A 25626-nucleotide genomic window follows, 5' to 3' on the forward strand; every position below is an offset into this window, starting at 1 on the left:
GAGGAAGGAAGGGAGGGAAGGAGGAAGGAGGAAAGAAGGAAGGAAGGAAGGAAGGCAAAGAAGGAGGGAGGGAAGGAGGGAGGGAGAGAGGGAGGAAAGAAGGAAGGCAGAAAGGCAGGAAGGCAAGAAGGCAGGCAGGAAGCAAGGAAGGAAGGAAGGGAGGGAGGGAGGGAGGGAGGGAGGAAGGAAGAGGAAAGTAAGTAAAATTAACCAAAACATCAACAACTTTAATATTATATGCAATGCGCCACACCCATAGGTTCCAAAAACCTGAGCCAAAAAGAGACTCTTCCCTTGTCATGGGTCTGACTGAACGGAAGATCCCTTTCTCTCTTGACCATTCTCCGATTGTACTTGGCAGTTACCTTGTTTTTGACCTCTATATTCTTTCTCTATTCCCAGATAGACCACTACCTACTTAAGCATGTATATGCTAGTGGGAGAAAGACAAACACAAGAATCTGAAAAGCAATCTTCCAATAAAATTAAGGAACAAGAAAATGATCTGGAATGCATTGACCTTGTCTTGTTCTTAGAAAAAAAAAAGTCCTGGATAATCCCAATACCAATCATTAATGATAAAATACATTCACCATTCATCATTGTCAAAGCTTGTTCTCACATTTAAGTATAACTAAATACTGCATGTTGCTTTTGAAACATAGACCCAGTAGCTAGTTTTGACATACTATACATTATGGAGAGGCTTCATCTGATTTTTAATAAATGGGAGGGTTTTGTGTTGAGCTTCCCACCTCCCACCATCACATTGCCGATTTCTGATGATGATGGCTCTATTTTTTCCCAACAAACAATGCTTACTTTTCTGCTTTTGAGAAGCACAAGCTTTGGATGTTTCTGCCCTCTCTTTCCAGCCCTCAGCATCTTGGAAACATTCTAGAGTACCCTGGTACAGCCAACCACAAACTGATGTTTACATATCACAACATCTCCCTGGAGCTTCCAGACTCCACTAACGGATCTGGCCCGGAGGTAAAGGGCGCAACCTCCATGTTTATGAAATCAATAACACTTGCTCGTTCAGTTAAAGAGCTTTGGCTGAAGCTATAATACAGGGCATATTACATGGCTAGAATGTTGTTTGTTGTCATTCTCTATGGTCTGCAGCGAGAAAAACACTTCATAATGGAAGAGGGGAAAGAATGTTTACACCCCCCCCCCCCACATCTCTCTGAAATGGAGCAATGCTTCCATCTTCCTTCCTCCCGATGCTGAGTTATTCAGATTCTTTTGATCAGAAGCTGCAGAAGTGAGAGTTCATAGTAAAATGGAAAGACACTTCAATTTGGAGAAAGAGGGTTTATATTTTACTCTCTGCTGTTACCTTTGTGACCAGGGAAACATCCATTGGTTAGGGAGCCTCTAGATTCAAATCCAATTTTGACACTACCTTGAGCATATGATTGTCTTCCAGGGTGGGGTTGGACCATGTGGCTTCTGAGTTTATTTATTAGCTTTAGACATGTGATCTTACCATTCTAAGTAATTTAACCTTATCAGATTTTAGTTTATTCATTTATAAAATGAAAGGGACCTGGGATAAAAACTTCCAAGGTTTATCCAGCATTATATTTTTGATTCTGTGATCTGTCTCATTTCATAGGGAGATCTTACATGTGCTCTGAGTGCCTTTATTTCAGTCAGGCTGAAAAGAAAAACTTAATAGATGTTAGTAACTCCAAATGGGAGCTAGACCTGGAGACATAGCATGATTAAATCTGAAGTAGTAGGCAATCTTTACAAATGGGGACCAATATCTTCTAATCAAGCTGTAAATCATGCTGAGAAGTCTTGATTCAACTTTCAAAGATCTAAAGCCAAGTTCTGCATGTGAAGCCATAGAGGAGATAGTTCATCTCTTTAATCCTCAATTACTTGACCTTCAAAATCAGCCTATCAGGCCAGGTGTGATGGTACAAATCTATAAGGCTTGCTACTGGAGAAGCTGAGGCTGAGGCTGTCAGATCTCTTGGGTTTGGGAATTCTTAGATATAATGAGCTAATTAGGATTACCTAATTTGGCAACTATGTCAAATGCCTGAGACTAAGAGGCTCCCAGTTTGCCTAAGAAAGAAGAAAATAGCCAAGATCAGAAAAACAGAGCAACTTAAAACTCCCAAGATAATCAATGTGATCTGGGTTATGAATAGTCCCATAGACACTTCCAGTCTAGATAAGATAGGAAGATCCAGTGTTTTTTTCTCATTCATCTGTATTGGGACATTTTAAAATTACACATATTTATGAATTACTTTTGCTTTAAGAGAGGGGTTCCCTTTTTACAAAATAAAATGACTAAGTAAAAATAATAATACAGTGACCTCATCTGAAAGTGGGTGTAATATTTCATAGCTATAGCACCACCCTCACCTCTCTAATTTTTAAGAATTAACACAAATCTATGATCATTTTCTCTCTACTGTCCACCCAAAGTAGTAAACAATAGTGACTTCAGTAGATATAGGAAATGCATGGCCCACCTCTTGACAGAGAGGTAATAGACTTGAGATGCAGAATTCAATTTACATTCTCTGTCATGGCCAGTGGCCACTGTATTGAATTCCTTACCAGGATATACATATTTGTGATAAGGGAAAGCTTCTCTCCTGGAGGTAAAGAGTAAAGGAAGGTTAGTAGGTAATAATATTTTCATGAACATACAATAAAAAAAGTATCATGTTGTTAAATGCTTAAAAGTAAACAAAAGTAGAAAGGGGGAAATACCTAAATGATTTTGTTACTTCCCTATCAAATTCCATATGTATATATATCTTTAAAATGTACTGTACATAATTATTCACAATTTCTTCTAAAACCTTTCTTGCTTTTTATGATTTTGAAATGTTTGTATTTGTTGATGATAAGTTCACAAGAAAAGTAAATGTTTTGAAAATCTGCTTGGGAAGCTAAATGAAGGCATTCCATTGGTGAAGTTTGGACACTGAGTGCTAGATTCAACAAGTGAAAAACCAAGATAAATTTTCTTTAAATTCCAATTTAAGGGTCAAGAATCTGACCCAATCCCATTGGATGACACCCTTATCATTTCATTTCTCTGTTCCCCCTCAAATTTATGTTGTTTCTGCTGACCATTTACAGAATGCTATTGCTTGAGTTGCTGACTGTTTTGCCAAAGATATGCTAATCTCAGGAATGATGTGTTTTAGCTAGCATCATTAAAATAGTATCCCTTCGCAATTCGCCTCTTCCCGCTGCATCAGCACCTCCATCACAATCTTTCTTTTCTGAGATTTCTAATTTGGCCATAAAAATTCACTCAGGGTGGAAATTTGTCATAGGAGGTCTCGCTTTTGGAAAGCATTTTTTTTTTCCAAAACAGAGTTTCTAAACAAGTTGTTTAATGCATGAGAACTACAAAAGTCTAAAATCAAATGGATCATGCAGTTTACAAATATTCAACAGAATTGTGAAGAGGCTTTGAGGTATCTGTGACTCACATTATTGCTCAAAGTGTTGGCATTTCATCCTTGGAAATTTTGAGTAGAGCTTCCCTGCCCATCTCACCTTCATCCTCACCCCCAAGGAAAGTGACATAAATTTACATTTTTTTTTTTTGTAATTTGCAAAGTTTTCCAAAAAATGGCAAATTTAAGTTGTTGGCAGATCTTTCAGAGCTGCCTCAAAATACTCCTGAAGCAGGCAGGGAAGAGATGAGGAAGGAAGAGAAGAATGCACATGTATCACCATCACTACTCCACCACTTTCAAATATAAATAGACCTGAAGGTGGAATCCTTCAAAAAAGCTAAAATTTAATGAATCCCCTTTGCCTGTCCAAGGTTCCAGTCCTAAGGCTTGAAGCACAGGGTTCTAAAGTCAGGTCCTACAAGCCTACACTTGGGAATCCTGTTTCCCCAAGCTATTTCCCAGGCTCTAAATATAGTTGCCACTAATTGCCCACAGCCTCAGGGCTTACAGATTCCTTGTTCTTCAAAGTAGCACTTCCCCTCCCTAGCTGATCCTATCTATCCTAAGAACACTGAGACCACATGCATCAGACAACCATTAAAGTGTTTGGTTATGACTCAAATCCCTAAATTTTCTGGGACTTCAACCCTATATGGTCACTTGTAACATAATCCTTATTCTCTTCATTTTGTGAAACTTTTAAAAAATCTCTATCCCACTACTGGAGCACACTGCCAAGAAGGAATTAAATGAAAGAATGAGTAAAGAAAATATTTATTACATGCTTACTCTATGCCAGGTGTATCCTAAGTACTGAGAAAACATACATATATATATGTTTTATAAAATATATATATATATATAATTATAGAAATTATAATATATAAACATAAACATATATTTATATATAAAATATATTATACAAAATGTAATGTGTATATATATATATATATATATATATATATATATATAATTTTTGCTGAGGCAATTGGGGTTAAGTGACTTGCCCAGGGTCACACAGCTAGGACTTGTTAAGTGTCTGAGATCATATTTGAACTCAGGTCCTGATTTCAGGGCTGGGGCACTGTGCCACCTAGCAACCCAAGAAAACATTAAAAAGAAATAAATTTTCTCTCTTTAAGAGCTTATCATCCCAATCAAGTCAAGTCAACACACATTTGTTAAGCATCTGCTACATTGCAGGACTGTGTTAAGCACAAAGGATAAAAAGGAAGTCAAAAAATAGTCCTATTCTCAAGGAGTTCACAGGTTAATAGAGAAGACAACATGCAAATCACTGTAAAAACAGGCAATAACCTAAATATTTTAGGCTAAATTGAAAGACTCCTATCTAGGACAGTCAAGAAAGGCTTCTTACAGAAGGTGGCATTTTGCTTGGTCTTGAACAAAAGTAAAAAATAAAGGGCTGTTGACCAAGGGGAAATGTTTTGTTCATTGTAGATAGAAATAAAAATGTAGGCTGATAAGGATAGAGTTCTGGAGAAATTAAAGGATTTGCCCAGAGTTATAAAGTCAAATAGTAACAGAGAAGATTTTAATCTTGGTCCATTGACTCTAAATTTATCATTCTTTCCACTACACTACTCCCCTGCCATGAAACAGAGAATGTCTGCCTGTCAGAACCTTTATCATGCTTCTAGCTTCAGCTCATGTGTCACTTTTTCCCATAAAGTCTTCAGTGATTCACTGTGTTAATACCATCTTTTTCCCAAAGTCACCTTAATGATAATATAAGTTGTATCTTCCCCAATAGAATGTAAACTCTTCAAGAGCATTTTTGTCCTTGTATCAACAGTACCTAGCAAGGAACTCTGGGTAACTAATGTCAAATATACTGAATTGTATCACACCGATTTGGACCTTGGATCTTTTGTACCCACAGTATTTGGAAACTATCTAGAGGCAGCTACATCACAGGAAATTGAAGGTAAGTGGTAAAACCCCATATGAAGCCTTTTCTGAGATCCCCTCAACTCTTATGCCTTCCACTCCAAATCACCATGTATCCATTTTATATTTACCTGTACGCTATATGTATCTGTTGTTTCCCCCCTAGACTGTAAGCTCTTTGAGGGGAGGAAATGTCTACCTTTTATATTTGTATTTCCAGTGTTTACATACAATCCCTGACACATGGTAGATAGTCAATAAATGCTGATTGAGTTCAAACAAGACATTTTGTCTAGAGATGTGGGCTTGCAAGTCCATTGTATAAAGATGATAACTAAACTTGGGGAAGTAGAGATTTTGCTAAGATTAAATGTTTTAGAGGATAGGAAAAGAATAAGAATGGCTTCAGAGTTTGGGGGGCAGAGGACAAAAGAGCTCACAATGGAACAGACAGAGAAGTTCCTTATAGCTCTAAAATCTAATAAATGTATAATACATTATTTTTTTCTAGTTTATGTATTTTTTTTCTTTTTTCCTGTTTTCCCTTTTTGACCTTAATCAAGAGTTTCCTTTTCTGCTAGAGACTTCTAAGCTGTGAGTCTGCCCAGTAAGGAGAGTTCAGTCTTCTCTCCCTTTCTCTTAGGTAGTACTTAAGTCATGTGACATCTTTAGGCCTCAAGGATGCTCAGAGGTGTAATACTGCTTGGCTGGAGTTGCTGTTTGGCTATCTGTTTGGTGGCTAGGATGTAGGCAGTCAGCTCCATGTCACAAAGGAAGCCGACAGAGCCCGACTTCCCACATTAAAAATTAAGTGTGTGCAGCAAGAAATAAAGAATCCAAATGCTCTCCTCTTGTGAAACACATTGTGTAATTGTACATTTCTCTGGGGACTGGTGGGGAACAATTCTACCCCTAGGTGCTGCCTTAGTCTCTGAAAAGAGGTAGAAAATATGGGGCGTAGGAATAGGCTGGAGAGAAGAGCATAGAATTCATAGGAAACAGCTGGAGGAATGGTAACTCCTCATTAATGGCCACTATCCCCTTAGAGACTGGCACAGGGTCAGACTGAGTGTAATAAGTCTCTGCATCTTTCAAGGAGCCCAGCGCATAGGTTGTAGATGATGCATAGCTGAATGAATGAAAAAAGCATTTATGAAGTCCTCACTGTGTGAGATATACCAGCAAAGAAAATCCCTGTACAAAAGGATCTCATAGAAAGCCAGACCTGGAAGGGACCTCAAGGTGTATTTAGCCTAAATTATATTATCAAGGAGGGGGGAAGCCATTCCTTCCCTGGTTTTATACATACCTGTATACACAATATGTAAGCACATATGTATGCACTTTTATATACATACACACACACATGTGTGTGCATATATGTGTGTGCAGTACATAAATTCCATAGAGGGATATGTATATGTATATATGTATCTGTGTCTGTGTACATGTGTGTATAATAGATAACCAGTCAAGACTACCATTCATAGTGGATGTCACTTATTGTTAGAAAGTCTTCCTTTTATCTGACTTAAATTTGTTCCTTCGTACCTTTCACACCTCCCTCATGGTTCTGCAAAGATGATTGCACTAGACATCCTCAGTTCCTTTAACTGAATGAATTCAAATGAATGGGATTCTAGAAGGAAGGTGGGCCTCTCTGGAAGATGCCTTAGCAGTAAGACTTCTGAGCAGAAAATGTTCTAAGGTGCTAATGGAGGTAATGAAGCAATGAACAATGCCTCACTTCCTCCTAGGAAGCGTCATACATGCTGGGAGAATCCACTTCAAGATTTCTTGATGATGCGAAATACATTATCCAGCCTTGCAGGCTCTTCTAGACAATTGGCACCTTCCTCCATTGCCCATCACCTTCCCTACTGGAAGTAGGCAATTAAGAGGTCTGCTTGGATTATTAGCTTTGGGCAAAGAAGTCTCTCTCTCTCTCTCTCTCTCTCTCTCTCTTTCTCTCTCTCTCTCCTCTCTCTCTCTCTCTCTCTCTCTCTCTCTCTCTCTCTCTCTCTCTGTCTCTCTCTCTCTCTCTCTCTCTCTTCCCTTGTCTCTTTTATTTTCTTTCATGCTGTTTTGGACGATAAATCCCTTTGTTCTGTTCCCCTCATGGCCAAATCTAAGCTTAGGAAATCAAGAATGGATATGTTCTTATAAATTCTGATCAATAAATTCATAGCAATAATGCAGCAAGGTGTTTATTTAAATTGTATGGTGAAAGTAAAAAAAAAATCACTTTTTAAAAATCCAGATTTGTGATTACATAGTGGTGAGGAACACTCAAAGATGAAACTTTCTAAAATCATAAATCTATAACTACTCTGCAGTTAGTACTTAAAACTTTGTAAATTATACATTTAAACCAATTGTTGGGGCACTGAAAAGTTAAAATATTTGGGAACAATAGGGTAGGGGAAAAAACACAAACCTGTGGATTAGAAGTCAGAGTACAATTCAAACAATTGTTCCCCCTCAGAAATATATCCATACCCTTTGCCGAAGTTCTCCTATAATGCCTTATCATGGGAAAAGAGGGAGAAGAGGGTGTACCATTGAGGTACATGCTGTAGTAGGTGCCACCATACTATGGGGAGATATTTTTATCAAGCATCTGAAGACTAGGTTAGCAAAATTAGCATTGCTCTCTTCATGTCTCTCTTTGAGAATGAAAGACAAACACCAATCACCCACCTAGTTGACAGCCTGGCATATAGTGAGTGCTATATAAATGTTACCCATCATTATTATAATGAAGTCACACTTTTCCAATTGTATGCACATATAGTATCCTGAAGAACTGGACACAAGATTTCATCAATTTAGGAAGTCCTCTGGGCAAAACACTTTCTGCCTATTTAGATTGTTGCTTTCTCTGCAGCTAATAGCCTTAGAAAATAACCCAGAATACTGAGAAGGAAAGTGATTTGTTGCAAACAAACAAACAAACAAATAAACAAACAAACAAATAAATAAATAAATGAATGAATGAATGAGTGAATGAATAAATAAATAAATGAATAAATGAATGAATGAATAAATAAATAAATAAATAAATAAATACTAGTAGGAATGTAATCTGCACTCAAAGGTTGCTTAAAGTGCTTCACTATTTCCCAGCTAGGATTGGAATTGGAGTCTTCCTAACTTTAAGGATGTTGGTTCCCCATTGTTTCTACCAAGATGCCCCTCCAGGGTTTGCAATTCTACTTGTAACAAAGACGTACTATAATTTTCAGGCAGATCCATGGAATTCAGAGCAACTCTCTTTCTCTCATTAATTATCATAATCTCTCAATAATATTTTCTTTAATCCAAGAAAATTGATAGTCTTTGCATGTCAAAGAACACTGGATTTTTGAGGATCATAACCACAGATAATATTTAAGATTGGTGATTAGATGATCTCCTAGTCCTTTCTAGAGATTTGGAAAGCTGGCTAATTCCACTCTTCCATAAACACAATTTAGGGAATTGCTAAGGCTCTCATCAGTTCTAAATACTTGTGGTCTAAATTAACTAGGAACATAGTGATGGACAAAACAGATCAAATAAATATTGTTTCTCCTCCTCTGTAAGAACAGATACTAGGACCATGGTGTAGGGCTGCTGCTAAGGAGATGTTAGGTTAGTAGGTAGCCATAGACACATAAGGAGAAAAGCAACACCAAAATGATAAAAAAAAAAAAAAAGAAAGAAAGAAAGAAATACTGGACCTATTAATAATAGAATTATGTTCTGATAATGCATTTGTTCAATGTTGCTGCAATCAGGTCTTGGAAAAGATTACACATGTAAGAAAGTGTTTTCTGAAAAAATTATTTTGGTCTGAAACAGAAAATTGATTTTGCTTAGTCTATGAATGTCTTCTGGAAGAAGTAATTTTCCATATGGATTTTGAAATGAAAATAAATAAAAAATATTCATAATGATTGAAATTTTAGATCACTGATAATAGACACTTTCTTTCCCTTTTCCATTTCCATAACATTTCACAGATTGTCATCTACACTAGAACCACTCTTCCTCCTTATTTCCAGCCTTCAAAATCCCTAACTTCCTTCAATGACGAGCAAGGGTGCCTCCTCCCCCAAGAGATTTCCTTGATCCCTTTTAATGCTCTCTTTCACTCCAACTCACCACAACTTAGTTGGTACTTACTTTGCATCCAATTTCTACTTCATTTTTATTTTTTAACTTTTATAATTATATATAAATATATATAAGTATATAATATGTAATTATTATATATGAACATAAAATAATTAATTCTTTTAAATGTGTAATGTGCCTCCCTCCAAATGCCCTTGAGGACAAATGCTATTTCCTTTATATCTTCTTTTCTATTCCTTAGGATTAGTATCTGACACACAGAAATCTTTGATAAATACTTGTTGGATTGATTTGAGTCCTTGAAATTAGGACTGTCCAAGTAAATCTTGGAACTCCTGTTGCCATAAGTATTGCTATATAACTATCCTTAGAGTTGATTAATCTTTGAATTGATAGCACATTGATTATGGCCAGTTTCATGACTGCTGTGAAATATGAATGTTAATCTAAAACATGATAAAAAATTCTTTTAAAAAAAAACATGTCAACGGATAAAGGGGAGTTAGTTAAGTGATGCAGTGAATAGAATGATAGTCCTAGTGTCAGGAAGATTTGAGTTTGACATTTACTCATTATATTACCTTGGGCAAATCAGTTTACCTCAAAGCTTTCTCACCTTAAAATGGGGTAATAACAGTATTCTCTGAAGGGCTTTTGTAAGGAGTAAATGAGATAATGTATGTAAAGTGCCTTGCAATCCTTCAAAAGTTTCATAAATGCTAGTGATTATCATTACATAGGTCTCACACACCTGTCATCTTTGTGGAGGCAAGTAGGTGTCAAAATGAACAGAGTTGGAATCAGGAATAAGAGTTCAAATCCATCCTTATATTTTGGACATATCACTTAAACTCTACTTCAATTTCCACATCTGTATAATAATATTATAATAAGTTAGTGTTTGCAATACACTAAAAGAAAGAAAGAGTTTGTTCTGCTTCTAAGATTAATAATCACTTAAAATGGTTTAAGAAGACTTTGGTTTTACCTAAGGCTTTTCTCAATCAACAAATAGAAATTAGCCAATTTATAGACCTTTCAAATATCTCTAGGATCTATTTTAATGAACATGTTAAATTTATTGTAATTGTCATATAATTATGTTTGAATGAAGGACATATAAAATATACAAGTATGCTTCAACAATCTCCTTTCATCATGTAGACATTAGACTCATCACAGTGCCAAGGATATAGTAAACAATTAATACATGTTTGTGGATTAATTGATTGGGATAATTCTGGAGAGTTTGTTGAGCAAAGACAAAACTAATCTATCCTTTCCTTCACAAATTCTAAATTATCAAAATATAAAATAATTTTATCTCTTCCGTTATGTTTCCCATTTCTGATACACATTGATTGTCAATCATTAACCCATTTGTGTTAAAGATAATTTCATATGGTAATAAGTTCCAGATAAAATTTCCATCTACTTCGGAATAACGAGTTTCTTCTAACAGAAGTTTCAAGTTATCAATACAATCATAAATTCAGTCCCTAGTCTTTTCCAATAGTGAACTCATACTAAACATGCTGGTCCTTGTCATATAATTTGGTCATATGAACCAAAAAACAAAAACAAAAACAAAAAACAATTAAATGCTTTAAAAATACTTCAGGAATGAATTTTAAAGTATTTATTATATTTGAAATATTTTGTGATGCATTTTAAAAACATTTTACAAAATTGAAGTAATTACAAAAGTTTTAAGTATTTAAAAATACTTTGTGATTTTATTGCATTGTCATTTTAGGAATTGTTATGTACCTTTCCTTGCAAGGTGGAAATATTATGTATTCAAAATGTGATATGCAGCAATATTTGCCAACCACTAACCTCCAGAATAGTTTTACCAGTTCATAAGCATCCTTACTTCTTAATTAAAATGATGGCTGACATTGATTTAGTACTTTAAGTTTGTGTATCATTTTTCATATATTACTTCGCTGGATTCTTGCATAGCCCTATCAAGTGTTACTATCCCTACTTTTCAGATGAGAAAAATGACTCTTAGAGAAGTTAAGAATGTTAAGTGAGCTTCCAATGGTCAAACCATTAGTAAGTGTGAAGCATGATATGAATTTAGATCATCTCAAATCCAATTGTTCAGATCTAGGCAGCTTGCTAGCTTTGTAAATTTGATCAATTCCTTTATCCAATGAGCCTTAGTTTCTTAATCTGGAAATTGGGACAATTAATACTTGTTCTATCTACCACAATTGTTGTGAAGAAAATGTTTTGTCAAATTGCAGCTTAATAGAAATTGTTTTATGAATTATTAGAATTGCAGCATGGATTATTATGTTGCAGAAATTTCCGTTATTTTAGTAAATAATTTTATGAATTGCTTTAATAAATATATATAACATAGTGGCCAGGTACCAAAGTTATCAAGGCTAGTACTCTCAATTTGTTTCTTGGATGAAATATAGTAAAAGCAAGATGACTAGTTTGTCATATTCGTTTATCTCAGATTATAGATTTAGATCTGGTAGTAATTATGTGATGGAACCAAGTCAAACTAATCAATTTGTTAAATTTTCAGTGTGAGCATTTTCACCTCAAAAATCATCAAACAATATAAACTAGAATTTGAATTATAACATGATTGATGCCTAATTTTAAAAAGTGACAGGAAAAAAAATGTTAATAAAGGGGAAGCTAGATGATGCAGTGGATAGAGAAGCACCAGCCCTGAAGTCTGGAGGACCTGAGTTCAAATCTAATCTTAGATGCTTAACACTTCCTGTGTGACCCTGGGCAAGCCACTTAACCACAATTGCCTCAACAACAACAAAAAAAAATGTTAATAAGGCAAATTAAACTTAAAAGTGTGTTTCACATATATCCCCCCAGTCAATTGGCAAACATTTATCAGTATGCAACTATCTGGAAGCCATCATCATATTCAATCCTTTCATTTTATTTAATTTTTTTTATAGAGAAGAAAACAGAGAGAGTATAAAGAAAGAAAAGTACAAAGAAACAAGAGAGCATTAGTAAAGGAAACAATGGAGCATACATTTTCTGGAGGTCAAATGGGTAGGAAGCAGAATTTGTTATCAAACTCCCTGAGCTAGACAACAGTTTAGAATCATTTACCATCCAATAGACAATGGGATGTGTTAATTTTTCATAGCATCATGAAGATATTTTCATTATTATTATTTTGTGTTTAAGATTTGTTCAGATATAAAAAGTAAATAAGACAAAATCAGTTGATTCAGAAGGGGAATCATTTATGCTTGTCTCCTATTTTAACTAATTATTCTGGCTAACAGTGCTAAGCTCAGTTGTTTCTATTCGATGCATGTCACGTATTTGTGTGTTAGAGACCATTACAAAGCCTATAACTTTTTACTCGTTATATCATATTTTTTATGTCTCTGTTATCATCATAACAAACAACAACAAAATGAATACTGCACAAGAAAGAAGACTTGTATTCTAGTTTCAGATCTGACATTTAACATTAATTTAATTTAATTTAACATTAAATTAATCTACTTCTGATCAATATGAATACTAATGGGGAGAAAGAGTTTGAAAAAAGTGGAAGAATCCAACGATGAATCCAAAACTTTACATGTGCCTATTCAAAGTTATAATAATAAAGCAAAAATTATTTTCTAAACAAGAAGAGGAGTTATTTTTATTTGGAGATATAATGGAAACCACTTGACCTTTGTTGTGAGTGTTTGACCTGGTTCAGGAAAGTGAGACACTGGAAGAGTAGAAGGACTCAGAGGGATAAGGGCTCTTGTTCACATCCCAGATTTTCCACTTTCCATTTATGTAACCTCAGATATCACTTCATCATAGTGAGCCTCTATTTTCTCATCTGTAAAAAAAAGAATTTGGACTAGATGACTTCTAAACTGCCTTTTATGTAGATTTATTTTTGAGAACTAGGTAAGGTAATAATGAATTATTTGTAAAAATAGTTTGTGAATAAAGTCCAGGGGTCAAAAAGCTTTTGAAATGGGGACATTTGCATATTTCACAATGCCTTCAGCAGAATAAAGAATATTATTAATGTACTTTTTAATATTGCTAAATATCCCCAATTCTCCACTTTCTTTAGTAATGTCACAATAGGTATTACCTTAATCAATGCCCTTGGTTACTCCCATTCTAGGTACACACTGATTAACATCTGATATATTCTGCTTATTTGAATAAAAAGATAATAGCAAATCGTACTTCGTACGTCACTTGGATTTTACCAATGTGGATGTTCAAGGGAATCATATTTCTATACCTAGTTCCTGCCAGTACATATATATTCCTCTGTGGTGAAAAAGATATGGTACAACTTCCTATCATGGACAGAGGGATGAACCTACCCACCACTCAATATTATGAACCCCAAGGAAGGAAATGGATTTCTGTTTACTTGGTGGAGGTCAGTATCTCCTCCTGCCTATATCTGTTTGGCAGAATTTCAACACAAATACACATTACCTCATCATCATGAATGGACCTTACTAACAGAATTTTACTTATTTCGAACAGAAATAATAAGAAAAGCTTCTGAACTTTAGTCCTTGGCTTTGTAGTCCCAATATATTAAGAGGATATGTCCTTAAGCCCAGAGCATTCGAGTAGACTTTGTGATTATTTCTGCTCCTATTTTTTGTTTATTTGTTTCTTTTATTTTTTATAACTACAAACATTATGGAACCTGTTATAAGTGTTGTGAAGTATTACTGAAATTATAGGTCATGAAAGGAATTTAAAATGTGGCCATGTAGTCACATTGTGCAACCAGATTGTGACTGCTACTTATTTCAATTTAATTCAATCCAGCAAATACATCTTTTTATTGTGCTTCAGGGCCATGTTATTTGAGAAATCCTTATCCACATCCAGAACCGTAACTAGTAATTCTGGTGCCTCAGGCAAGCAGCAGAAAATGTGTCCTCAAATCAATTTTGTAATTAATGATGTGAAAAAATATAAAAAGTAATTAAGACAAAATCAATTGATTCAGAAGGGGAATCATTTATGCTTGCTTCCTATTTTAACTAATTATTCTGGCTAGCAGTGCTAAGCTCAGTTGTTTCTATTCCATGTATGTCGTATTTGTTTGTTAGAGACCATTACAGAGCCTCTAACTTTTAACTCATTATATCATCCTGTTTATGCCTCTGTTGTCAACATAGAGCAATAAAATGAGTACTGCACAAGAAAGAAGGAGACTTGTATACTAATATTCTCATTTCTGATTTGACATTAATTTGCCATGTGCTCAGACAAATGACTTTACTCTCTATTGCTGGACCTTAATGTTGTTGAGAGAGGAAGTGGAGGGGGTTTAGGGGGGAGAGAGAGAGAAAGAGAGAGAGAGAGAGACAGAGAGAGAGACAGAGAGAGAGAGACAGAGAAAAAGAAAGAATGAGAGAGGGACAGAGAGCAGAAAGTTGGGGGTTGAGGGGCTCATCATGTCCCATATCCACATCTGAAAAAGGAGAAGAAATCATGAATCTCATATCACAGGATCCTACACTGAGAATTGCAAGGAAATTTAGTCATTTAGTTCAATCTCTTTGTTTTACAGAAGAAAAAGTTAAGAGCCATTAAGGTTAAGACCCTTGCTCTTATACTGGTAATATGTGGCAAGTTGGAATTTTAACACAGATCCTTGACTCCCAAACCAGAGACTTTTTACAATGACTGCATCACCATCTCTCTCTTCAACTTTCTGTTCAGAGTATGGGCTTGTTTTGTTTCTTAAATTAGGTTGTTGTTGTTAGAAGGAAAAAGTGTGGATCTAAGCATCCCCAAATGCCACATTAAAACAGATCACTGGTCCCTACCTAGCCACATCTTTTGTCACTTCAAGGACCATGTCATAGGAGAGCCTTCTTGATTTGTTCTGCGTTCTGTGGGACCCAAAAGAAAACTAAGAGATTCATTCTATTTTTTAAGAGAAGCCTTATATTATCTTTAGTGGTGGAAAATTATTCACTGATACATACATTTCTACAGTATTCTCCTAGGCCCTGACCAGTGTATTTCTATTTTTTTCCAGAGGACTACTGGGATACCCAGGCCACATAAAATAGCAGAGGGTTCATTAGAATCCTGTCACCAGAGCTGATATAATTAAGGTTATATCAGCAATTTAGGGGCTTATAACTCTGCTGTAAAGTTGTACACCGGGATGAAACTCAGCATAAAAGTGCAACCTGGGAGCAAATTGTTTGCCAAAATTGGGGGGAAATTGATTCAGTTGTTTATGATTCTCTCTGCTTCTCAGCAAATACTTCTTGGTATTTTGTCCTCAGTTGTTTATGGGTGACAATGTAGGGACACCTTCATCACTGACCTCATTAGAAAATGTATATGTCTGTGTGTCTATTTGTGTGAAAATATGTGAATATGTGTGTATATATGTACTTGTGTATTTATATATGTATAATTACCTATATTATATATATATATATATATATATATATATATATATATATATATAGAATTTGAGAGGCTACATTTTTAAAATTCAAAGATGGATAGAAATATGCATAGGTCTGCAATTAGATGGATAAATGGGTATTTTTAATTAGGAAGAAATGGAAATATATTTCATCAAAGTGAGATGCAATGAATTCCTTAGTCTCCCATATATTTTTTGCCAACTAGTCACTAAGGAGCTCTTGCATGAGCTTCTCACATATAATTGGTAAATCAGCACATTATATATATATATATATATATATATATATAAACCAAAAACAGCATCCACAGAAGATAGCTATGTACTTTTGGCCTCTTGTTCAGGTTAGAAACTAGAGCTATGCTTAAAAATAGAATGTCCACCCATCCCAATCTAGATGTTTTTCTCTTCTTTTGTTTAAAAGTCAGTAGTACTAAATCTATACTTAAACAATGTTCCATTTTCTTTACTACTCATAGGATCATTAATTTAGAAGTGGAAGGAAAATCAAAGACCCTCAAGTCTGAGTTTACAGAGAGAAAATTGAGTCTGGGAAATCTCATACAGCTAGTTAATGTCTACAGTCAGATTTGAATTCAGTTCTTCATGACTCAAAGTGAACCACTCCATCCACTGTACCATCTAGCTGTTTCAACTATATAAAAAGATATTTTTTTGGTAATGAGGCAACATTTTGTTGATGCTTTTTGTTTTATATGCCACAGGAGTCAACAATTCACTCAATTCCCAATGGACTTCCTTATTTTCTTTTCTTTTTTATATTAATACTTTTTATTTTTCAAAATACATGTGAACAACATTCACCCTTGAAAAACTTTATGTTGCAAATTTTTCTCTCTCCTTTTCCACCTCCTCTCCCTGCCCCAGACAGTAAGTAATCCAATATAGGTTAAACATGAAATTTTTCCAAACAGATTTTTACATTTATCATGCTGCACAAAAAAATCAAAAAGAAAAAAAAAGAAAAATAAAAAAGCAAGCAAACAAAAAAGGTGAAAATACTATACTTTGATTCACATTCAGTCTTCATAATTCTCTCTCTGGATGCAGAAGGCCCTCTTCATCACAAGTTTATTGGAACTGGCCTGAATCATTTCAATGTTGAAAAGAGCCAAGTCCATCAGAGTTTATCATCACATAATCTTGTTTGAAATTCCTTATTAAAAGAAAGAATATCTAATAAAAGCTGACAAATGGTTACATCAAAGCACATTCAACATTCTAAACCCGTAGACCCCCACCTCTCTACCAAGAGAAGGAAAGAGCTATTTTAAAGATTAATAATTGAATTAAATCTAAATTTCAGCACTATTTAGTTTTACCTTCATTACCAATAATAGAGGTGTGTGCGTGTGTGTGTGTGTGTGTGTGTGTGATCGCTCTATTTCTCCTGAATCAGTTCAATCAGCATTTATTAAGTGCTTTCTATGGAAGAAGCAAGCAGCAGCCAGTAGATAAAGAGTTGGGTCAAAAGTCAGAAAGATCTGAGTTCAAATACTCAGACATTTGCTAACTGTGTGACCCTAGACTAGTTACTAACCATGTTTGCCTCCGTTTCCTTATTTGTAAAATACCATTCCAGTATCTTTGCCAAGAAAATTCCAAATAGGGTCACAAAAATTTAGAATTCAAGGTCATATTTGCCTCTGATTTGATCCCATGCTAGATGGATCACATTCTAAGGCTTCCTATAACCCGATATGACAAAATGACCTTCAGTGACTACTCTGGAGAATTGAGCAAGTCCAGAGCTCAGCAAAGCCCTCATTAAGGTTTCTAAGTTGGCAGCGAGGTTTCCCCCGCCCCCCATTGCTCATTTAGTAGCTTTTTTATTTTCCTGCTAAATTCACTTCGACCTTTTTTTAGAGCAATTGAAATTGTAAAAATTGAACTGAGAGCTTTCTTTGTGCTTAATTTATCTCTGAATTATTAAATAATAATGCAATAACAAGCACTTATCCATGCCTTTATTCAAGGACTCATTATTTGCCATTCCTTTCTCTTGAGAATACTGAAAATATTTTCTCTGTACAGTTCCGAGTGCTCCCTAATCTTCCTTATGTCTAATTCTGATGTATGACACTACCATTTATTTACTCTCAAGTAAGTGATTTAGGTGTGTGTTACCTTTTTTTAAGTGGAAACTACCTCCCACTAGAATTGGGTTCAATAAGAAGTGAGGAAACTTCAGTTTGAGGGATGATTCTGCAGTTTTGCAACGTCACTTGGCTAAACTTTTTTTCTTTCCTCCATGAACTCATATTAGAGACACTATTTTCACATAAGCTCAGAATAAGAACAGACCTCACAGACTATCTGAAGAATTCCCTTGTCCTCTAATATCTTCTTTAAAAGACCTTCAATGAGAAGTAAATGACTGCCTCATGAGGCAGCTCAATTCCCTTTAGGAAAACTCAAATTTTTGGTAAAATTTTCCTACAATTGAGCCTAAATATGCCTCTTAGGAACTTCTAGTTATTGTTTCTAGTACTCCTCAGTGAACAAATCTGTTATCCCACAGGCATCCCTTCCAATATTGGAAGACAGTTGTCATCTTCCTCCCCATCCCACCCTCCAAATAATCATCATCGTCGCTTTTTCATCCCTAGCTCTTTCAACTGATTCCTATATTCTATATATCATCCTGAGTGCCCTCTTTTCAGTCTGTATGTAGTCAATCCCTTTTTTAATCAGAATATTTCATCCTACTGGAAAGGAGATGAAAATAACATTTAAATGGATAAGTAAAACTTTAGTTCAAATTTTCCCTAAGATACTTTTTAGTTGACTAAGTCATTTCACCAGCCCCAGTTCTAATTTCTTCATCTATAAAATGGACATAATAATAGCATCTGTTTCCAAGGGTTGTTATGGAAATCAAATGAGATAAAGTGTAAAGAACTATGAAATCTTTAATGAAATATAAATGCTAACTATCATTATTATATAATCTGAGAGAAAGAATTAAAGTATTAAGGAAGATCAAGAAAAGCTTCCTTTTAGAGGAAGGTTTTCAAACATCATGTTTAAATGGAAAATTAAGCCATATAGTGGTTTGAGGCTAGGTACTCTATTTGGTCAGTTGTTCTGATGACGTCTAGATATGGGGTACCTCAATGAAATTAGAGTTTAATTGAGGTCTAATGGCAGGTTCGAGGTATAGGGTGTCAAATAGAGCTCCCCTGCAACTTCTTTGGATTGGGCACAAGGATATGGAGTTGAATGAGGTCTAGTAGTGGTGTGAGAGTCCCCTGTAAAGGAATTTATAGGCCCGAAAGCCTAGATTGATAAAAGAGGTTTATTATGGGGTTTGGAAATAAGGTTAAAGTACAGTTATGGAAATAGGTGGGGATAGAGAGAGGAGGGCACCGGAAACAGGGTTCCAGTGGACAGAGAGTCCTTAGTGCCAGGCGTGGTGCTGACATGTTTTGATCCTCTGTCAAGAGAGGATTTTTGTTTGGCTCTCTTATAATGAGAGATTTGGTTAGAGGCCTATGGGTGGAGTCCCAAGTTGACTCCTTGCTGGGTTTCAGTGAGGGCTAGAGTTTGCTTGGTGGGGGTTGGGAAACCCGAGTAGATCATCAGAATGGGGGCTGGGACAGCCCAAATTGGCTCAGATCCGGGTCGGGGCTGGGACAGGCCTGGATCTTCTACTGGAATTCAAAGGGATGCTTTTGACCAGGATTTGTGAATCAAAGGTCCTAGCTTCCTGAACTGATATTATGGGATTGGGAATTAGAAAGGAAAAAATCAATCTAGTTTCTTAAAGGGACCACAACCTGCATCAGTTCCAAAGTTCAGTTGGCCAGGGCATGTGATGGGCTGGTCCACAGAATTGTGGGATATCTTGGACTTTGATGCTGAGGATTTCCAGTTTGAGCATTAATTAGAGAACTCACATTGCCATTTTTTTTTGCAACCACTCAGACAAGGAATGCAGGCTTAGAATATATTTTAGAAAGAAGCTAAGGTCCTTTTCTACATTCTTCAGGGATTATGTGAGTGAAAAGAATCCAACTCGGTTATTTTGGGCTGCTCAGTGCTATTCAACCATGGTTCATATCCAAGGCTTTGTTAGATAAGTAACTCAGAATAGTGCGAAATTGAGTCTAAAAAGATGAATAGGATATAAGAACTGATCTGAGAGGACTCATGACACAGTAGTTTATGAGAAAAATTATTTAGTGACAAAGTTTAAAGTATTTCAAAAAGAAGGAATTAAGTTTTCTCTTTTATTCTAACTGAATTATAACTCATTCTATTTCATAATACAATATGGCATAATGTATAGCAAGTCTGCCTTGACATTAGAAAGACCAGAGTTAAAGTCTCCATCTTGGCCACATACTTACCATATGACCCTGAGCAAATTACTTACTTTCTCAATACCTTGAAAGTGATTCTTCAAGACCTTAAGCTACAGAATGGATATCAGTCTACATTGGCAAAGGGAATTTCCTCTGATTATGATGTCATAAGGTCTGGTGAAAAATTATAAATAGATTGGCAGATAGATATAAATGTATATGCATATATATGTGTGTATAAATATATATTTATATATGTGTATATATGTATGCATATTCTTTATAATAGTAAGGTGAATGAAACGAGTGAAGCAAAACATCAAGATGTCATATGCTTTACAAACTTACACGTCACACCTGATTTTTTTCTCTACTGTGCACAATGATTGTGTTTAGTTGTCAATGCAGAAATGAAAATAAGGTTACTAATAAAATCATGTCAATGTTTGAAACTGAGAAACTTAAAATGCACAATGTTGAGGTTTGAAGTATATATTATATATACATGTATATGTGTGTATATATATATATATATATATGTGTACACACATATATGTATATGTGCAAACTACATATTCAGTTAAAAACATTAATATGTATACATATACACATATGTGTTATGTAAATATGTATATCGCTTTAATTTTTTAATCATGTCTAATTCTTCCTAACCCCATTTGGGGTTTTCTTGGCAAAGATATTGGTGTAGTTTGCCATTTCCTTCTCCAACTCATTTTATAGAAGAGGAAGCAAATGCAAATAGTTTAATGTTTTGCCCTGAATTACACAACTAATAAGTGTCTGAGGCCAGATTTGAACTTGGGTTCTCCTGATTCTTGGGCTGGCATTCTCTCTGTCCACTGCATCACATAGCTGCGCTATATGTGAATATGTGTGTATAGAAGTGTGTGTATAAATATATATGTGTGTGTGTGTGTGTGTGTGTGTGTTATATGTTTGTGTATAATCACATTTAATCTACTCCCCCCAAAATCTTATGATGTTATTCTTCAAACAGCTAATAAAGTTCTGAGCTCAAATTAAACATCTATTCATTAGAATTAACCTCTATTATGAATTATGAATTCGTAATTAATGAGAATTAATTTTACAGAACAACTAGGGAAAAGAAGCTAGATTTGGAATGTCATCTCTTCTACATAATAGTTGTATGACCTTGGACACGTCCCAGACATTCTAAGCCACAGGGTTAGAAGAGATGACTTCGAAGATCACCTACTGTTATGGGCCAGAACTCTGAAACAAGGATTCTTACAAGGTGTTAAGTCAGTGGAATTGATAATACAATGAATGGTTATCTAGTTTAGCATGGTGATTAATAGTTCTCTAGTTCAGTACATGTACTTAGTACTTAATATAGTTCCACAAGATTCACACCTATGATAATGGAGTATATAACAGCCAGTAAGGACTGGAGGAGATTCATTCCACCTTCAGTCACGCTCCTGGTGGCTGGCCTCCTGCTCCCCCCACTGAAACCAAGACTCCCCAGAAGGCCTCTAAGAAAGCTAGCCAGGCCCCAGGCAAGGATGCAATAAAGAGTTTGGACTTTGGACTTTACCACCTGGCTATTCTTGTGGTGATTAATCTACTGAAAAGAAGGCTGCCCAAAAATCTCCAGAAAACTAAAGGAGAACACTACATTTTGGCACTAGAACATTACAACGTACTATCCACAATCTGTGTTTTGTTAATCCAGTCTTTAAGAATATCTTTTGGCCCTAATCTGAACAAATGAATATGTTGAATCCAGAGGAAGAGTTTCTGAAATGAAATTAACTGCCAAAAAGTATAAAATATCAAAATCACTTGCTATGTTTGTAATAAGTTTCCTCTCCTAAAACCTGTATCAAAAAAGAAATTAATTAGAATTTGTATATAAATTCTTATAAAATTAATAATTTCTTACCATCTAAATACTAGATAGCTATTTGGTATAATGAATACAGAACTAGTCATAAAGCCATGAAAACTTGTATTCAAGACTTTCTCTTGCAATATTTTGGCTTTGTGATTCCAGATAAGTCATTTAATCTCCAAGTTTTTTCTACAGCTAAAATTTTTAGAGAAAGTGTCAGCCTGCATTGGTGGATGCAGATTTTTTGCAAGGGACTTCTCCATATATATGACCACAATACCTAAGCATTCTACTAACTTGACATCACTACCCTATGGTCAATCCTTATTTCAACACTCTCTGATGATTCAGGTAGAAATAACTTGAAAGGACAGCTTTACCTCTTCAAAATAGTCTCTGTTTATAAACGTCTCTCAAGTTCACCTTAGTCAGTTTTCCCAGGATTCTTCATTGTCCATCAAATATGCGAAGTAGACCAAAGGTTAATGATTCATTAAAGGATAATATAAGATCCAGAGTTCCTCATTATGTCCAAATCTTGAAGTGTAATGTTATAACATCAGAAAATAATAAACATGAAGACCTGAATTATAATTCTCTCTAGCACTCCTGTCTTATTAGGAATGGTTATTTTTGTCTCTAGTAGAGTGGCAAGTACTGTGCATATCAATAGCCTGGTCAAGTCCCAATTTAAGAATAAATTCTATGTGTTTTGATTGGATGAGTGTTTTCTGTGCAATACTCATTTGAAAGGATGTTAACACTAGGTCAGGTAACCTTTCATTTTAAAACAGAACCAAGGTCATTCTCTCCTTCCACAGATGGTGGAATCCATGGGGAGTGGAAGGGAAATGCTTTGGGACTATGAATCACTTTGGAAATTAAATAGCTTTTTACTCCTTCATCTCCTATGCCTCTGTTCTGAGTTTGTCTTGGCAAAACAAGGAATTAAGATATCATATTTGCTAATAAACACAGCCTATTTAGATTTGATCCCATCCCATAATTTTCATTTTGTTCAGAGAATAGGAAGCCAGGCATATAAAAGCATTGAGAGTGTAGTTAACACGTCAAGGAAAATAGATGTGTTAATGTGAGGTCTAATGCCATGTGTGAATGAGATAACAACAATGAAGTGTAATGAGGTAACCTTGGTTTTGTGCAAAGCAAAACAAATGTACTCAGAAGGATACTGTGCTGGAACTACACTTTAATGTAATTGCAACTAATCTGTAACCTGGGCTAATAAAACCAAAACAGCTTCTCCCAACAGCAGCACTGAAATGCCTTTTTCCAAAATGTCACAATGACACAATATTCTCATTGAACATGACAACAAAAGTGTTTCTGTATACATTGGACACATCTTTCTCTTTGGCATCTCTGTTACGGTCACGATGTTGTAATTGCTGAATGGTGTACTCTGAGATTTCTAATGGTCATTTCTTATTCATTATAATATTAGTAATCCCTATATAAAAATATAGTCCCCAAATATCATCACTAGAAAAACTATTGCCCATAAATGTCAGGACGTAACATTGATCCATAGAAATTTAAGATGGTATTTTTAATGGATATTGCTTTTCCAAAAACTCATAATCTCCAAAATACATGGAATAATAAACTTTTAAAATACAGGGACTTAGCAGAAGAAATCAAAACCATATGCTACAGGAAAAGGTATGCAACATCTCTAGTGTCCTGTCTGCTGTGGGAATTTTTTTTAGGTTAAATATGTGCAATTTTAAAAACATTTCCATATTTGTCATGTTGTGCAAGAAAATAAGATCAAAAGGGAAAAAAGCATGAGAAATCAAAAAAGCAAACAAACAAAGAAACAAAGGTGATCTCCATCTCTCTGGATTTGATGATATTTGCCATGGGAATTCTTTTAATGAGCCTGAAGACAATAGACTTCTAATAGAATACTCTTATTCAATTATAGAAAGCAGTGATTTTATTCACCTGTGCAATAATATTCAGGACATTAATTATAAAAGCATAATAGCAGGAAAGTAACATATTACCATTCATATTTCCATCTTAACTCATCAGAAAAGATGAGAACAAAATGACTTGTGTAGAGTCCTTTGCAATTTCCAAAGGACTCTTAAGTCAATTATTACATTTGCACCTCATGACAATCTTTCACAAAAAAGAATTTCTGGCATTGTTATTATTGTTTTGCAGAGAAAAGAAGTGAGGTTTTGAGAAGATGTACTTTATTTTTGAATATTTGCTAAGCATATGAAGTAGAACTCAAACCCGCATCTGCTGATTTTAAGTCCAATCCTCAGTGCACTACATCCCTTATTAAGGATAGTTTTGAGATACATCATGGTCTGATGTCCAGCTTTTTAAACAGTGGCTCATGATCCCATATGGAATCTTGTAAGTGAATGAGGGGGTCATAAATTTATGATTTATCATCAATAATCTGTAATGTTGTTTGATTTGTATACTTATTTTATATACATTTATAGCTGGAGTCACATTAAAAAAAATTCTTGGGTGAAAAGAGCTCATGAGTCGAAAAAGTTTAAGAAGCCTTGGTTTAATGGATAACATATTGGAACTGTGGCCAAGAAGACCTAAGTAAAATATTGCTTCTGAAACTTACTTGTTGTGTACTCAGAAACAAGTCATTTCAACTTTCTGAAGCTCAGCCTTTTCTGTATAAAGAGGACATAAAATACTTGTAACACCAATCTCCTATGGTTGTGAGACTCAGATGCAATAATTCAAATAAAATGCTTTGCAAGCTTCATAATGTTATATATTTCTTTTATTATTATCTTTGAAAAACCACACAAGCACATAAATTATTTTAATTAATTGTTTGAAATCATAAAATATACTGACCTTATATGGATACTAATTTGGGGTCAGATGAGCACTAGATGGATAAAAGGTTACTCCAAGTTAGAAAACTCTCAGTCTGTGTTTGGAGCAGATGATGGGATTATTTATAGGGAGCCATGTTTTAATCTTCTATAATCTTTGAGATTGTCATTGTTCAATTATCTTCAGGTGTGTCCAACTCTCAGTGGCTCCATTTGAGGTTTTCCTGGCAAAGATACTGGACTGGTTTGCCATTTCCTTCTCTAGTTCATTTTACAGATGAAGAAACTGAGGCAAAAAGGGTTAAAATGACTTGTACAGAGTTACACAGACAGTAAGAGTCTGAGGCCAGATTTGAAATAAGGAAGACTATTCTTCTGATTCCAAACTGGTTACTCTTTCCACTGTCATCTAATGCAAGGATGAAAATCACTTCTATTTTGATCACGGGAAGAATTCTTGGATTGCATAAAGGATTTTCTGAGCTCGTCTTTCTCCTCTCATTCCAACTATAGTCATAAAAACAAAATAAAAATAAATAAATAAATTACCTACATCCTCTAGGAATTTGTACTATATTGGGAAAATAATATGTGAAAATGTGTAGGGAAAGAAGAGAGCATGATTTTTTTAAAAAAATAATGAATTTAGGAG

The 25626-nt window shown here is 35.0% G+C and overlaps 1 protein-coding gene and 1 long non-coding RNA gene across 2 annotated transcripts in view; one reads left to right on the forward strand and one right to left on the reverse strand.

Annotated features, from left to right (window-relative positions):
* LOC116421685 overlaps positions 1 to 1696 on the reverse strand; it is an 89070-nt gene extending 87374 nt beyond the window's left edge. Inside the window, exon 1 of the long non-coding RNA XR_004232176.1 lies at positions 823 to 1696. This is a non-coding gene — a long non-coding RNA (uncharacterized LOC116421685). The remainder of the gene's footprint in view (positions 1 to 822) is intronic.
* The window catches only part of TAFA1 (TAFA chemokine like family member 1), a 525382-nt gene that overhangs the window by 170484 nt on the left and 329272 nt on the right, over positions 1 to 25626 (forward strand). The window lies entirely within an intron of this gene.

This window comes from Sarcophilus harrisii, chromosome 1, assembly GCF_902635505.1.
Source record: "Sarcophilus harrisii chromosome 1, mSarHar1.11, whole genome shotgun sequence".
NCBI classification, from domain to species: domain Eukaryota; kingdom Metazoa; phylum Chordata; class Mammalia; order Dasyuromorphia; family Dasyuridae; genus Sarcophilus; species Sarcophilus harrisii.